This window comes from Ambystoma mexicanum, chromosome 7q (assembly GCF_040938575.1).
Source record: "Ambystoma mexicanum isolate Mex_15411 chromosome 7q, UKY_AmexF1_1, whole genome shotgun sequence".
NCBI classification, from domain to species: Eukaryota; Metazoa; Chordata; class Amphibia; order Caudata; family Ambystomatidae; genus Ambystoma; species Ambystoma mexicanum.
Genome location: NC_090941.1, coordinates 165672660 through 165689533, shown reverse-complemented (window position 1 = coordinate 165689533; position 16874 = coordinate 165672660).

Sequence of the window (16874 nt, the reverse complement as noted above, 5' to 3'; positions counted from 1 at the left end):
GAGGACCCCTCTCCTTCAAACTGGAAGATTCTAACCTCCTCCACAAAATGGGTCTTTTTAGGCCCTTTCTTTCTCCTACCCACCCTCTGTTCCTTAGGTTGCAGACTTTCGGCGGCAGGAGATGCTGGTTCCGGTACCTGGGTTTCCAGGGGCTTTTCACAAGTGAGGAAGGAAGCTTCCTCTAAAGCTTTACACCCCCCTTCCCCCTGTGCCTCCTCCCGGGGAACCGGTGGGTTGTCACGCTTCTCTCCCCGTCATTTCTCTGGAGTACCAGACCCTTGATTTGAGGGGTTCTGGTCCGCCATGTTCATCGGAGGGTTCTGCTGAGCCCTCAACATGCGACCCAGATCCTGTGCCAAGTTCTGGACCTGGCGCTCCAGTTGGGACACCCACTCTGGCTGGTATAGGGTTCTCTGGTCCATCCTAGGTTGATCACGGGAAGGGTAACTGTCCCTTCTCCCATAATACCCTTGGTTGTGATAGTTCTGGTACCCCTCCACCCTTGCCTCCCCTCTCCCGGATTGGGCTGTCTGGGCTCAGGAAAGTGGGGAAAGAAAGAAGGGCTGTTTTGGGTGTTGATGTTTGGTGGGTACCGGGGAAATAAACTCCACCCGGAATTTGGGGGATTACTGCCCTCTTGGGGTAAGTTAGGAGGGAAGTTTCCTGGTTTGGCAGCTGCCTGGTTGGACCCCCCTCCTTGGGCTGGGGGAGTCCACTTATAGCCCAGGATGGGTATGGTGCCCTTGTAACGGGGGCTGATGTAGTCAGGGCAGCTAGGGGTCCCATTTGTGGGGTTACCTCCCTGACTACCTGTTTGGGATTGGCCAGAGGGCTTTCTGGGTCTTTGGTTAGGAGAATTTTGCACAGGAATATTTGTAGGGCCCCTCACAAATCAGATCTAAAATGGGGGTTTACCTCTGCCACCTTAGCAGCAGCAGGGATGTTGGTTGGTTTGGGGCTTTGTACTTTTATTTTCTACCGGTTTCTGCACTTCATAAATGTGAGTTGCCTGTATTTAGGGAGTGCATGAAAGAAGGTATTGATGAACTCCCTACTGTCTGTGCTCACCCTCCTGGTGGTCTGCGCAAAGGCACATTTCAACTCTTGTACAAATTCTTGTGGGGCCTGGTCTTCCCCACATTGCAGATTGTAGCCGCCTTGCGGGCCTCTTAAGGATTTCTTTGTATTGAGAAATGCTTTAAGATGGCCGCCCTATAGGTGGACCATCTTGAGTGGTTCTGATCCTCCAGCCCTGCAAAGAAGCTGGAGTATTCAGGGGAAAATGTCCACTTTACATACTGAATGCAACTTTGGCTAGTATCCATCATTTGCTCATACAACTCGAGGTGCTCCCACACTGAATATTTATCATTTTTATGATAGGGAGTTATGATACTCCTAATGGCCTTGATTTGTTTCAGGGGATCTTTCAGTAGGGCCCTCTTAATTGTTTTGGCCTTTTTAGTTTTGGACCCCCTTGTACACTCATCCTCTGACTCAGAGGCACTGCTACACGAGGTGGCTATCTGATCCTCTAAGCTCTCCCTGATTCTGCACGCTTGGGAATGGCTGGCAGAATGTGGGGGCCAAGTCTCTTGAGACCTTTGGAACTCAGAAGAATCTTCTGACTCTCCACTGCTCCCAGGATTGGCTGAGTACCCCCTAACCCCATTCCCCTAGCTCGGATGAGGTTTTTAGGATGCTCTTGGTTGGCCTAGTTTCATGAAATTCGCCACCAAATTTGACAGACTGATCACTTGGTATATGATATTTTTGAGGATCCAGTTCTCTGATTCTCCCCTCATTGGAGTCTTCCTGATCAGAGAGGCTGGCCCTAATTTTTGGGAATCCGTACATAGATGCCTGCCCATCCATTTCTGGGAGGCACTGATCTGTCAGTCCCATATTTCCCATTGTGCTGAAGTCTACCTTCCCCGTGGCCCTTGCTTCATATGAGCCAGTGGACATGAGGGTGGCTGAGTCCATGGAACTGAAGGGATTCAAGTCCCTGATGACAGGGGTCCTGAGGTTATGCTCAGGGGTTTCTCTTTCCCATCTGACCTCATCTCTTTCAGCCCATATTGCCTGATGACATGCCAAAATCTGACCCTTTTGCTCCTCTATTAAGGCCTTGCTGGTCTCAATGATTTTCTCTTGCACGGCTATCTTTTGGTGGAACCTGTCATTCTTTTCACAGAGAGCCTCATTGTCTCTCTGTGCTTCCTGTCTGGATTGGGAATACTGGGCCAGTTTCTGTTGCAGGACACTCACCTCCTGAGTTTGGTCCTTATTGGCCTGATTGTTCTTTGCCAGATCATCCTCCACCCGCCTGTTGTGCTCTAGTAGCTTTTCATAATCTGTTTTAATTTCCCTCTCCTGAGTTAGAGTGCCCCTCTGTGCAGCCAGGTCGTCCCTCTGTTTTTTAAATTCACTAGATTTCTGGCACTCCTCATCAAATTCCTCTTGAGAGTGGATGTCTTTAATAATTAATTTATTATGTTCCTCTTTCAAGGATTACAGGTGGTTCTCTAAAGTGACTATCTGTTCTGCACATGCTCTGTTAAAAGTTCATTGTTGCGCCAATTTCTTTTGACCTGTTGTAAAGAGTCAAGCCTTTCCTGACATTCTTTTTGCAGTGTCTGTACCTGAGTATTTTGTTCTGCATTCTCTTGCTGCAAGAGAGCCAGATCTTGTTGGAGTTTTGTGATATACTCCCTAGCCTCTGTTTCTGATTCTTTGCTATCCTGGAGCCTTTGCTCTGCAGAGTCCAGATTAGTCTGGATTTTCTGCAGTGCTTCCCCTTGCCTCTTTGTCAAACCTATATGGTCTGCATGTGTTTCCTGTATAATTCCTATTTGGAGGTACAGGTAGGCTGCTATTTTGGCAAGTTTACACTGCTCCTCTTTTATTTTTGGGTCTATGTATAGTTCGCTAAGCGCTTGATGTAATGGGCCCTTGTCCTGTCAGGTAACAAGGTCGTTTGCAGTGATTTGTTGTTTTATTCCCTGCAGCCATACCTGTTTGTCCTGTTCTTTCCATTCACCCCTGACAAACACTTTGTGCATTAAGTGTTCCCTAGCAATATTAATTTCCACTGGGGTCGCCATTCCGGAAATATTAATTTCCTTCTGACTTATCTCAGGGTTAATTTACTATTGCAAAAAGGCCGTATTCTTTTGAGTATTTCTTTTGAGGGGTGCTTGTACAGTGTAGCACAGAATGGCAACCCAACAAGGTGGATGTACCCCGCCGGCAAGCACGCTGTGTTAGACTGTCACGAGTGGTAAGTCAAATTCAGGATCCCGGACACGAGCCCACAAGCTGTAAGTGATTTCAATCAGGCACACACCCAAGTCTCGCCCAGCATGTAGTGTGCAAATGAAACCCTTATTTATTTTTATCTATAAGTTCAATATTCTGAATGATATAGCGCTCATATCACACCCTTCTCCTGAGACCCCCCACCCCCTAGGTCACACTGAACCAGGAATCAGGTTAGTTTGCAAAGGTAAATATTTATTTAATTATTTAGAATTGAAATCACAATGTATTTAATAGGTACAACAATCACCAATGGGGTGACAGAACACTGAATAATATCTTTAATGCACTGGGAATCGGGTAATGAACACAAAAAGAACGCAGCACAGGAAAGAATGCTTTTGGGTTGGTTTGGAACAGATAGCACTATGGTCAAGGGTTCCCCCTGCAACACCCGTCAACCCACCGATAGGCAATTTAAATAGATGTGAGGAGAGAGCAGGTACTCAGGAATACCAAAGATCATACAGAATATCACTCCCACCTTCCCCCTTTAAACACAAGAGAAAACAGAATTAACTTTTCAACTGTCAGTATGGCTTTGAAATTGGCTGAGCAAAAACACCAAATGTGGTCAAAAATGCTTACATTATTATACATTTCTACAGGAGACACTTTGAACAGATGCAAGCAAACACAAGCAAGGATTTAATCAAAAGAAAACATTTGAAATCTCAAAGGCCAAGTGGGAAATTATTTAAGGGCAATACACACATGTAAACCTTTTTCAACAGGGAAATTCGCTGCAAACCTTTACTCATGTGGTTTTTGATTTAACGGGTCAATCGCACTGTTTAGCAGGGTTTGTAGAGGTAGCTAAGGATGTTAGCTACAAGCGTGAATTGAAATTTCACTTCTATTTTAAAAACTGAGGGAGTAATAGGCGTTTTAGTGAGAGGTGTTTTTAGAAAATAAAGACACAAATTTGGACAAGGACTTCAGTTTAGAATCAGAAAATATGGCTTATACTTTTACTCAAGGCTAGACCGTTTAGCTAGGCAACCAAGTCGGGACACAGTAAGCTCTGAGACAGATTCATGACTTCAGTAACAGAGCCCCTTCACCTTCCCGGGCGGCACCAGTCCAAAGACTCAAAGTGGGATTTATGGATCAGAGTTACACAAATAAAGATGACTATGAAAATGGCGCTTTAGCAACAAGACAGACTAAGATAGCACTAAAGATTTTGACACTGTTACAGGTTATGAAAGTAGGGATAGTTCAGAGATTAGAGTGGAACGAGATAAGCAAGGTATACAATAGTTCTCTAGCGTTCTGTTAATGCTCACAATCCACTGGGATTTAAGATTTTTGGACAGTCACTGTTCTGGTCAATGGATTGGGTCTATCAAGGAAGGACAGCACATCAGGCACGGGACTGGATCATCTAGGCGGGTCACCGGGATTGCACAGGATCTGCCCTTCTTGTTTCTGGGTATTTAAGTCAGCCGGATGGCGAGTTCATCCGGCCAGCCTTATGGTAGCAAGCCAGATAGTTTCAGGAGGCTAGTTTCAGGATGCTTTCCCACACCACAGTGCTACACTGGGTTGTGAGAATACGTTTGAGGATTGAGGCCTTTCTGAAAATGGTTCAGCTACTGCTTGGCAAGATTATTGGCATCTGGATCTGGGAGGATGTTAAAGGCTGGATGTTGAATGCTGGAACAAAGTGTTTTGCTGGAATCAGAAAAGTGAGTGAGTCAGTGAGTCACTATGTGTTGTCAGCTGTCTCTATTTATCCTTTCAAATGACATCACAAAAATGGGTGTATGGGCCGGTTTAACTAATCTTGCCACTGGGGACTGGGATTGGATCAGGGCCTCATCTCCGCCTTGCATTTGAGTGATTGGATCAAGGACGGATGATGTCACATTTATGGTTTGGTGTTTACAGTCCTTAGAAACCTCCCCTAGTCACTTGTATCAAAATCAAATTTTGAACTAAATACATATTTATACATTGGTAACCTCTACAAAAATCACACACAAAGATTCCATATTTTATGTAGTATCTGTTCTTCAAAATACCTCAGCTATGAGATCTTGTTTCACCTTTGCGCTGAATTTTGTCCATTTCGCCATGAACACATTTTCAAAATGTTCTGGACATTTCCAAAAATACGTATGTTTACCATGGGGATGTGTGTGTAAAGTTTAACAATTCTAGCATTAATACAGTTGACATAAAACCACATACATTGCCATTCCTGTCCAGAATATGTTACACAATTCCACCGCCTCTTGAAACGTAAAGCCAAAAATTAGACTAACAAATCTGTCCTTTTTATATTTTTCACCACTTTGGATAACAAGTTATGAGTCTCGAAAAATTGTTCATTATTTATTCTTAGCAGCAAATGGCCCTCCTTTTGTCTCTCCCTGGAGCTCAAGGAGTAGCCCCCTCTCTTGGGGAATACCTTCAAGGAGCAGTTTACAACCTTTTCACACATCCATTTCCTGGGCTGGGGATCTGCCATTGTTCATTCCTTGGTTGTAGACAAAAGTCTGGCCTAAACCACAATTATAATATGTCAGTGAGTTTCTGCTGAGAGGATTTCCCTCACCTTGGGGGAAACCTGTTTTTCCACTTCTTGCAGGCCCAGTCAGGCTAATTTATTCTTAATTTCCTAACTTAAAATCCAGCAGAAACCAAACTAGTTGCATCAAATGACATAGCTAAATTACGTTCTTAGCTTTAAACCTGCGGAATCAAAAACAACTGAGAGCTGTATTCCTTTTAGCACCAATCCTTTTATGTTTGCTAATCCGGCAGACTTTTAGTTTAAATAACTTTGAAGTTTCATCAGGAGAGCCCATCTGACAGGGCTGTCATTCACAGGCAATCCAGTTTTTCTGAGAAAATGTTTTGCTCTTCACATTTTAGGACATTGTACATTCACAGTGCTTCATTAGATGAAATGATTTTTAGCGCCAAGCAAGATTTTGAGTGTTGAAACAGTATTATGTGCAGGCCTTTTGGAGTAATAGCAGCAAAGTAAAAGTTATTTACAGGTGAATTTTGGAGTTTCACTTGCAAAGTGCTGCTGCTCTCTCTGCACTCTATGTTTGCTTGTCATGAAGCCCACTGGCACATTTTCTGCAGTGTTTGCTCTATTCCACCACACATGCACCATGGGTGGCCGATTGTGCAGCCATTTTTTTGTGTGTTGATAAACACGGTTTTGGAGGTTTTGGCATGCCCAAGAGTTTTGCCGCCAGTGTTGCTGTTTCTTGCGCCATACATAGCAGAGTGATGCCGCATAGTATAGAAAAGTGGGTCAATACATCCCACAGTAGTCGTACAAGTCAAGCAAGGCAGCATGTTGTACCTAACAGGTCCCTACTACACTGACCTGGTTGGCCCTCCAGACCCCATAATTGTATTAGGCATCGGTCACCTGACCCAAGAATGATCAGGTGCATCTACCGTTAGGATTTCTCGCATATTTATCCTGCCTCCTACCAAACAATGGAACCATTAATTCTCAGGTGGTCAGACTTCCATTTCCATTTCTGGTAGTGATTTAACATGACAACTTCCAGTCTGCTGATCTGGGCTGAGGGGCGTGAGACCTCCACCCGATGAAATCTCCCAGTCCCTTTGGAGCACCTCATTGCTCTGTCTATTCCAAGCTGGTTATACATGGGGCGTTGACTTTGTCCCACTGAACATGACCAGACAACAACCTGTAATCCAAATTCAACTGTGCAGGCATGAATACATCTATTATCCCCACAAGTGGATGCAAAGACAATATGGGATACGGGCGGGGGGCGGGGGGCTTGAAATAGTCTGCGACAAAAAGGAAGCTATGGAAAAGTGGATTTGCATATAACATCATAGAGGTGGGGAAATGTCAACTTATTCATAATGGGAAAGTTCACATGGAAAGAAAAACCTTTCTCTGCTCCCCTCTGTACAGATCTTTGCTAATTTATATATGTATTTGATAAAAAAACCTTTTCACCATACACCCTTTTGCATGTTTAGTGCAATCTTAAGCAGAGATAGGGAAGAAGAGAAAAAAGGAAACATCACTCATAATAAGTATTACTTTCAATTGATCACTTTTGTCACAGAGCAACTTCAGTGTCTTGGGAACCAGGCCATTGTAGAGTGGCCTTCCATCTCTCCCCTACATTACAATCTGGATCTCAATGTGCATGTGTGTATCCAACTCCATTCGCAATTCTTTTGCTTCATCCCAGACCTCCTGATACATGATCCTTCCGATAAATCATTCCCTGTAATCTAGAGGGTCCCAAGGTTTTGGTTATCATTTCGTTTTTATTGCAGCATCCACCACAAAAACAATTAAACCTGCCAAAAGAACTAATGACAGTATTAAACACAGAGGTGGCAATTAAAGGTCTTTCGATGATTACACAGAGCAACAGTACAGTGGGAAACATCAAATGTGTCCTTCTCCTTGTTAACTACAACTTTTAAAACATGCACAGCTTTATTATTTCTGCCAACTAATCTACTTCCCACAACAATCCTACAGAATGGTCACATTTCCAAGGAACAAATTCTGTTCAATTGTGTTCAAACTCGAGGCTTACCGCCCTTCTCTCCTCAGCAGGCCAGTACACATAGTAAGCTTCATCTTAGTATGCAAGACAAAGGGGATATCCACAGAAGGATAGCTTTCCTGGAAACTTGATAGCATTTTCAGGAAAGCTATCACTTTGCTCTGTAACCCCCCCCTTTTAAAGTAACACCTGTTCTGAGCCCCTCCCAACCTATCTTATTTCCTACTAGCCTGATCTGTCTAATTGCTAACTTACTAAAACATTGCAGCTGTGGGGGTTGCAGAGGCCAGTACCTCCATTTTCATATGATCCCTATACATAAATCAGGGGTTTTCCTTAGGGCAGTGGTCGTATATATGCAGGAGGATGCATCCGTTCATGAGGGGTGACCCCGGCCCACATGCATTTTGCCCACGGATAGGGCATAATCCTGATTGTTGGTGTTCCAATCCAATCCACTGTGTCTTTCAACTGCAAGGTGCATGTTCTCTTGTCACACCTACATCCACTGTTTTTCTCTCCATGGCCATAGATCTTCAGGAATATCAGAATCGTTTTAAATAAAACAGTTTTGGAGCACATATTCCCTGACAGGATCCATTGAGAGCTCAGGAAGTCTTGCACTTCAGCACAGGCAATGTCTCACTGCCAAAGAGTTCCATTCAACACCTCTTCTAGAATCAGTTTGGGTCAACACGTCTTTAGTATATTTACTTAGACTTCCAATTGTTCAGAGTTCAACAATGTTTGCATCTGTTTGCTGGGCTGTGCCCCAGTGAAAAGCCCTGATGCTGTTTCAAATTGACCTAATTGATTGTTTAGAGATTGCACCTGTTAAACACTCCAAGCAACCAGGGCTTAGGGCTTTATTTTCAGCATCCCCAGCCCAATCAGTCAGCTCCCTCTTACCTCTTTTGGGAAGTTCAACTTCTATTTGCTACAACAAATTAGGATTGACATGAAAGGCAGAAAAGGGTAGTGTGCATGTTATCGTGCCTAAAGATGCATTGAGAATAATATACCTAAATCCCGACCTATCTATCTCAATGACTGCGCCTTACAAAAAAGATTGTGAGATCCCCTTGGTTGTATTCTGAAACTCTGAAACTTCAAAAGACTGTGATACAACATATTGAACAATGGAACATGACTGGCTTTGTACAGCAACCTCCTATTGGCAAATAACCTGTGAGCAGTGGCGGCTGGTGACTTTGTAAATTGATGGGTATAAATGTTTGACCCCAAATTCTTGAATGAGTGAGGGCAGCACAAACCTCATATGGGTTGCCTGTAGGGGTTCCTCCAGGGCCCTCAACATATCTAGAGACAAATTGAGTCCAAACAGTGCAATTTAGTGCACAATTTCACACTATTTCACACTTAAATTACCTTAAAAGCATTCGATTTTCGCTGCTAATGTTGCCAAATTGTTCTGACGTGTGCAATGGTTATTTCGAAGCAAATTTTATTGAATATACCTGGTACTAAAATGTTGTACGCACAAAGGAACTTTGTACTCTATTACTGTGAAGGTAAAAGATGGGTGCACATGATTGGCGTATAGAGGCAAGAGATTTATAAAGTACTGGTAACATTAATATTTTTCATCGATAAGTCAAAACACAGCACTGCCTTAAAGTATTCAGATTAAAGAAAGACTACGTAAAACCTATTCATATGAAGAACTTGGTCACTGGTTTGGCATCTTGCGTCATTTTTCGAATGCAAACAGAATGGGCAGGCAAGGCCCAATATTTATCTTTATCAAGCTACACTTGCTGTTTTCTCATTTGCTCAAAACAACCAAATCAGTATTTTATCTTTGCTGTGCTGTAATGATGCGGGCCACATTACAGCAATATCTCCGGAAGTGCCAAAGTGTCTCTGCACATTTTAGCAGTTCTGATGCAATTCAATATTACAATGGCAGGCTCTAATAGAGCCGCCTCCTTTGTAAAACTGAAGGCTGAGGAACAAATGTATCAATCCGGGATTGTGGATGGGAGTGGTCACTGTATTGGGCCACCCTCTCTCTAATGAGTCAAGACCCTACTATGGATGCTAAATGCAAACAGTGTCTTTGCTGACTATGGAAATGAACTGAGCAACCCCTCAAGCCTTTGACCACATCCTTGCAATCACAGCAATTTGGGCTTTTGTGTAGGCATGGGAAAGACACTTGCCAGTTACTGCCATAGTGGTATTAACTTTATATTGATGGTAGCAGGTGCAAAAGGGTGTGAGTACCTGGCATCTAATAGCAGTGCCTAGCAAATGCCTAATACCTATACACAAGTCAAAACTGTTGGCTTTGCCAATGCTTGCTTTAAACAAGACAAGTGATACACAAGCATAGTGGTTTTACATCGAGTGGCTAAAGGCAGACCTGATAGATATTGTTATTACACCAGTAGCTTCCAATTAAATCTTTAACTCTCAGAAGACTGCTTTGAAAAAAACACTGGCAGGCACATGGAGTGCAAGGTTTGATAGTAAATCGTGTTTAAAGTGAGAAGGTTTGGGTGGAGGGGAACTTTTGGGAATGGCCATAGGGATTATCATGGCCACGGGCAGTCAAAGGTTGGGCAAATAACCAAACAACACCTGCAATCGTTGTATCCCTCCTCATATGCTATCCCTCCCTAGCTGCACTCTAATGCAATCGTTTTGGGTTTGTAGTGGCACCTAATAGCACAAACAAAAAACATGAATGACTCCCCAAAACCTGATAGTCACCCAGGGAGTAGTTGCCCAATTCTTTGGGTGTCTCCCCCATGATGATAGCCAAGCCTGTTATTACAGCTTAGCTACAAACTTCTGCAGTGAGTAATTGCTGTGCTATTTTGGCACTGACCGATGAGCACTGCCTTCGTGCTTGGTCACAATTCCATAAAAGCCGCTCATATTTCTGGTATTAATAAATATGTTTTTTTTGCCTGCTTGACTTAACCTGCTTTTGGATATCTTGGTATGTGCACATTCTGACATGTGATCTTAGAAGTGCACAGTACAGACTCGAAAATATTTGAAACCAGTTTAATTTAGTTTTTCACGGTTTATTTTTCTAAACGTTGGCCTTCACAAAAACTATACAAGTTTAAATTTAAATGCAATGTATCAGACAATCTCCCATGTTAAAATGTGTCACTGTCATCCAAACATGGAAGTAAAGATGTATTTTTTGGAATGTGATGTCCTTCAGCTCAAAGATAAACTAGCTTTTTCAAGCTATCCAATCTTTTGCCTTGCAGCAGTGAGCACTGCCATAACCTCCACGGGCCTGCCTGCACAGTGTTGTTGAATATTGACACGCCTGTCAGTCAATAGTGTCTGGCATGGATGCATTGTCCACAATAATCCGAATGCATCGTCTATAATCCGGTTGCAGTTATGTCATAGCTGATTACTCTTGAACATGAATGATGCGCCATTTTACCAAACTCTGTATCCTGGCGGTTTGCATGTATCTGCGTTCATGAGACTACGCATCACATGTTCTTTTGGCCGAGCCGTTACCTGGCGTCCCCTTTCAGCTGACGTGTATTACCTACTTACTTTGCATTATGGCAACTGCTGGAAATTGCTGCTTTAACAAGCTAACTTTCTCCTCAAAGGATTTCCGTGAGAAACAAGAGCGTGATCTGCGTTGTGTGTTTTTCTTCGAACATATATATTATATTCTGATTTGTGAATAAATTGGACACGTTAACATATGCCAACAAGTTTTAGAGAGTTGTGCCAAAAAATAAATGAAATAACCATCAAAACATGCAGATCTATAGATTAAAACTATATTGAATGTGTGCTTTCACTGTGCTGCCAGGTTTACCATCATTGGAGATCAGTATAGTGTATTTAAATGACAGAGAGAGCCCTGTATTTTCACCTTCAGGATGGTAACGCTTGTCTAAAAACATGCCCTGGGCACAATCAGCATGCAACAGTTCACATAATATTGTGCCCAAGGCAGCAAGAGTCCACATGTCAGCACAGGAGGCTAACGATGTTGTTCCCAGGTGCAGTTGTCAAACTCACAGTACCATCCAACACTGACGAAGATCCTAATATGATCACATGAGTAACCTCGCACAATAATCCTCACGGGATTAATTGGAAAAATTGAAAAACAAAGGGCACGATTATCGCATTCATTCATCATCTGCAACACCTGTGGTGCGTGGCCCATTTAACTGTGGTCCCGTTGCTCCTTTAAGAAAGAGCGTCATGACAGAGTCATGATGCTCCTCAATAAAAGGGGCCCTGCTGGCACGTGAGAGCCAGTGCAGCAGAGCCCCAGGAAGTGTGTCCTTTGTTAATCCTGGTTTGCCATGTGACCAAAGCCTGGTCCTGCAGTCCCGGCCTGGGTGCCTCCAGAGCTGAGGCTGCCACATGGTGGGTGCCACCAGCTACGGTCTCTGTATCCTTGCCCCCTGACCGGTGGTTGCTGCGAGTCCACAGTTTAATTGTCCAGCCAGTAATCACGGCACTTTGTGTGGCCCTCCCTGGTGACTTGTGGCGGGTCACCACATTGGCGATGAGGTGGTCTGGGCCCCGCGCTCATCCTTGTGCGGGCCACCAGAAGCCTCCCTGGTTGTACAGTGAGACAAAGGAGCCGCGTGCGTGGTGGCGGCTGAGGCTGCGGAGAAGGTGCAACGGTGTAGGCCATGTGAGAGGAAGTGGTGTAGGCCACTGCGGGAAGCCCAGGGCCATGTGCTGTGTGCTTGCACGGCCTGCCTGGTTCCCGTGAGTGAGGTCAGGGGCCACCGAACAAAAGAGAACAGCTGAGGCGCCCTTGAGTGAAAGCAGCATCGGCCGTGTATATGGAGGAGCGGAGTCCGTTTAACAAAGAAAGGTGGGCGTGGCCCCCGTACAAAAAATAAGAAAAGAAAATCAGAAGGAAACGGGGGCCCACGGCAGCGCCACAATAAAAGGGGGCATGGCCTACCATCGCCTAGGCCCGCAGCAGTGATTGAAGTAAAAATACATGCAATGGTCCGTGCCACATGCAGAGGCCAGCTTTTTTGCTATGCATGCAGGCAGCATGTGAGGCCTCACAGTGGCACATGGATCTGAAAGAAGGCATCACAATCTTCTCAGCTGTTTTTGCCCCAGAGGAGATTGGGGCGGGAGGGTACAGAATACAACAACAACAAAAAAAGACCAGCTAGGGTTGTGGCGCCACATGAGTGCTTGTGTGCCCTGGGAGTGGGAAGGCCTGCGTCTGTTGCCTTGCTGCTGGAGCAAATAAGTAAATAGCGCTGCAGTGTGGACAGCACTGCCAGATCCTCAGCTGGGGACCACATCAGCCTGGAAGGACCATCAAGCAGGAAGCACCTCTAGGGGGCCCATCACCCCTCGCAGCAGCTCCCTGTTCTCCACCAATAAACCCGGATAGGTAGCGGCTCCACAAGGAGTGCTTGTGCATCCTCAGTGACTTTCAGATTGGTCTTTTAAGCCAGGGACCCATCACCAGTGAGCGCAAGCTGCGGCACGCCCAGTAACCAGGATGGGGGATGACGACAATGAAGGGGCATACTGCCAGAATGTGCAGCCGGCGCCTTTGTATCCGTTTGATGTGGTGGGGGCTCCGGCCAGTCTAGGACTGCGTTGGACGGTGTGGGTGGAAAACCTACAACTGTATTTCGAGGCTGTTGAGATCAAGGACAGAGCTAAATGCTCAACACTGCCATATTGAGCCGGCCCAGCCGTCCAGAGACTGTTCAAAACCTTGCGGCCCAGGGATCAATCGTATGACCCAGCCATTGCAGCACTGAACGAGTACTTCATGCCCATGGTCAACCGGGACTATGAACGGTTCAGGATGAGATGAGCGAGCAAGAGGAAGGGGAGAGCCTCGACACATTTCACGGCAAGCTTCGTGGAATCACGTTGTCCTGCGCACTGGGCAACTTCGAGGATGATGAGATCAGAGCTCAGATAATCTACGGCTGTAGCTCAGTGAAGTTGCGAAAACAGGTCCTCAGGGAGCCAGATCTGGGTCTAGACTGAATCATGGAACTAGGCCAAGGTGCATGCCTCGGCCATGGACCTCTCCAGGCAACAGCTCAAGCTGGAATTCCTGATGCAATGGGTAAAGTTAGAGGAGGTGTCGGCCGTCAGCAAGTGGCAAGGAGGTAGGCCAACAAGAAGTGGGGATTGGCCACGGAGAGAGCCAGGTGCCACAATATGCCATCAGTGCGGATGGGATCTCCCGCACGTGCAGGAGTGCCTGGGGCAAAGGACGCATGTGTGGGAGGTGCAGAAAGGTGGATCACTTTGCACGGGTGTGCCCAGCCCCAACGCCGACCAGCATGGTTGGCCCATCAGCAGGAAGTGTGTCAAAGGAGGTTGCAGGGAGGAAGCCCCCCAGAGTGGTGGCCGTCCAGGTGGCCGAAGAGCAAAGGAGGGGACTGTATGACTATGCCAAGGAAGAAGATGAGGAAAATGTATTCTTCTTTTCCTGCAGCAGCGCAAGTGGGTAGTTTTATCCATGCATTTTCTGATCCCCAGCGCCCGCCAAAGGGCCCCTGTTGGTGCACAGACTGGAATGCACCCATTGTTTGTAGTGATTGAACAGCTCATCGGAGTGGTGTGCAGACTGGAATGCACCACTGTTTGCAGTGAGTTGGCAGTCGATGGGTGGTGGGTGGACTGGATTACACCACAGTAGTAGACCCCTGTATAGGGTCATAGTCTGAAGTGAGCTGTGTTTGTTTTTGTTATAATAAAGGAGGGATGTGGTGTGTGGCCCATTTAACTGTGGCCCATTGTTCCTTTAAGAAAGAGCAATAAATGGGGCTCTGCTAGCACGTGAGAGCCAGTGCAGCAGAGCCCCAGGAAGTGGCAACTCGTGTCTGTGTCCTTTGTTACTCCTGGTTTGCCGTGTGACCACAGCCTGGTCCTGCAGCCCCGGGCCTGGGTGCCCCCAAAGCCGAGGCTGCCACATGGTGGGTGTCCCCAACTACGGTCTCCGTGTCTGGTGTTCCGGACATTGCAGGTCGCCCCCAGCCTGGTGGTTGCTGCGAGCCTGCAGTTTAATTGTCCAGCTGGGTGATCCCGGCACTTGGTGTGGCCCGCCTTGGTGACCTGTGGTGGGCCACCACAACACCATCTCCACTTTGGGCCTGCAATAAAAGCTATTAAAAAAATTCAGCCCCAGGATCTAAACAGGAGGGAAGGGATAAGGCAGGCTGGCACTTGCAGTGCGAGACTCGCCACTGTGTCTGCAGCTCCGCACCAGCAGGGATAATCGTTCTCCAGCTCCAGCACATGCAGCAACGTTCCCCGCCCATTAACACAGTTAACATGTCAGCTCCACCCTTGAAAAGCACACATTCAAATCCGATTGGCAAAAAAGGACCAATAGGTTTTTGAATGAGTGGATGACTGACAGCAGACCCTGGCTTCTGACTGGCCGAGGTCTGCAGTCAGTCACACAGGCACCACTCTTACGCTTTTTGCATAGATTCAGAGAGACTTAGGTGCCAGAACTCCATCGCCCTGATTGCCTCTTATGCTAGAGCCTAATTATCCTACACTATCTGCACAGAGCTCTGTAAGGAAAATAGAGAACATGTTCTGAGTGAGGGATGCGCCTCTGCTCAGTCCGCACCAGCCTCCATGCCTCTGGCATCACGGATACACAATCGTGCATGATGATACACACTTTCTCTTGCCGTGCTATGTGTAAGATGTAAGTTTGCTTTCAATCAAACATACATCTTTCACATAGCACCAAGAATGGAGGCAACACCCCGGTACCCAAACATACGGGCGCCTCTGCCTGTGATGTATTCGAATAAACCTTATAGTGACTGTAGTATCCCGGAAACTCGAAGAAATGATCAACAAACAAACCCCCTTCCAAGGTGCTATTGAAGCCATCTTCTAATTCCAGCTCTTGCACAGCTACAACACACCTACCCGTAAAAGCCACTGCATGCAATCCCTGTGGAATATCCATTGCTCTGTAAGTCTCCTCTTGTTAGACCTCTAACCCATGAAACTGACCACTCCAGTGAGCATAGGCCATTCTGTAAACAGACGATATTTCACTCCAGCTCAATATTCTAATGTCTAAAATATCAAATAGAGAAACACAACAAAGGCAAGTCAGAGAAATGTGTCCATTCAGGAAAAAGCATCTGCAGGGGTAGTGTACATCTGAACAGAGGAAGTCTTAGTTTGTATGACTGGGGCTGATGTAACAGAACACTGTTCTGCAGCTAGTGCTCAGGCAAATTCTCAATGTGGAGCCAGTTCTGAAGAGCTTCATATAGGTAAGAACCTCAGCTCGTTGACACTGGGCTGGCGTAGGCAAGAACCCCCAACAAAAGATAAACTCAGCATTTCTGCCTCCCTGTCAAGTCCCATTTTCCACATTGCCAGGACACATCCTATCTTTTCTTATACCAGGCCACAAGGGGACCTCAGCAGCAGTTACCATATGCAAAGAAATGAAGTTTCTCCCCGGTCTAAGCAGCTCTTCATCTGGAGCATCCACTCTGCCTGGCTTGCACAGACACATACTACTCTTCAGTGTTACCTTTGTGAATATGGCACATTAGAGAAAGCCAACCTCACAGCATAATGTCCAATAATAAAACAGATTCAAAGAACCCACCTTATGTTTGTTTTCGCATTGCCAGTGGCGGCTGGTGAATTTGTAAATTGGGGTAGCGTTTATTGCTACAAATTTGCAAGAGTGACCGAGCGTAGCGAGGGAGCCTGACCCAACTAAGGATGGTCCGGGGTGATTCTTCAGCCGAGAACATGTTTTTAATAATAGGTTAAGATGGCTCATTACACAGCACACTGTCTGTTAAAAATTGGTTAAAAAGTCAGTTTTTGATCAGTTTTGTGGGGTAATTCATGAAAAATTTGAATAGATGCAAGTCACCAACAGTGCACAGGAGCATTTCCCAAGGCATTTTTATGATGCTTCTCACCACAATATATGCCAGTATGAAAAACATGTTCACACTTCCTGTGCCCATACATTTCCATGTTGACTGCACC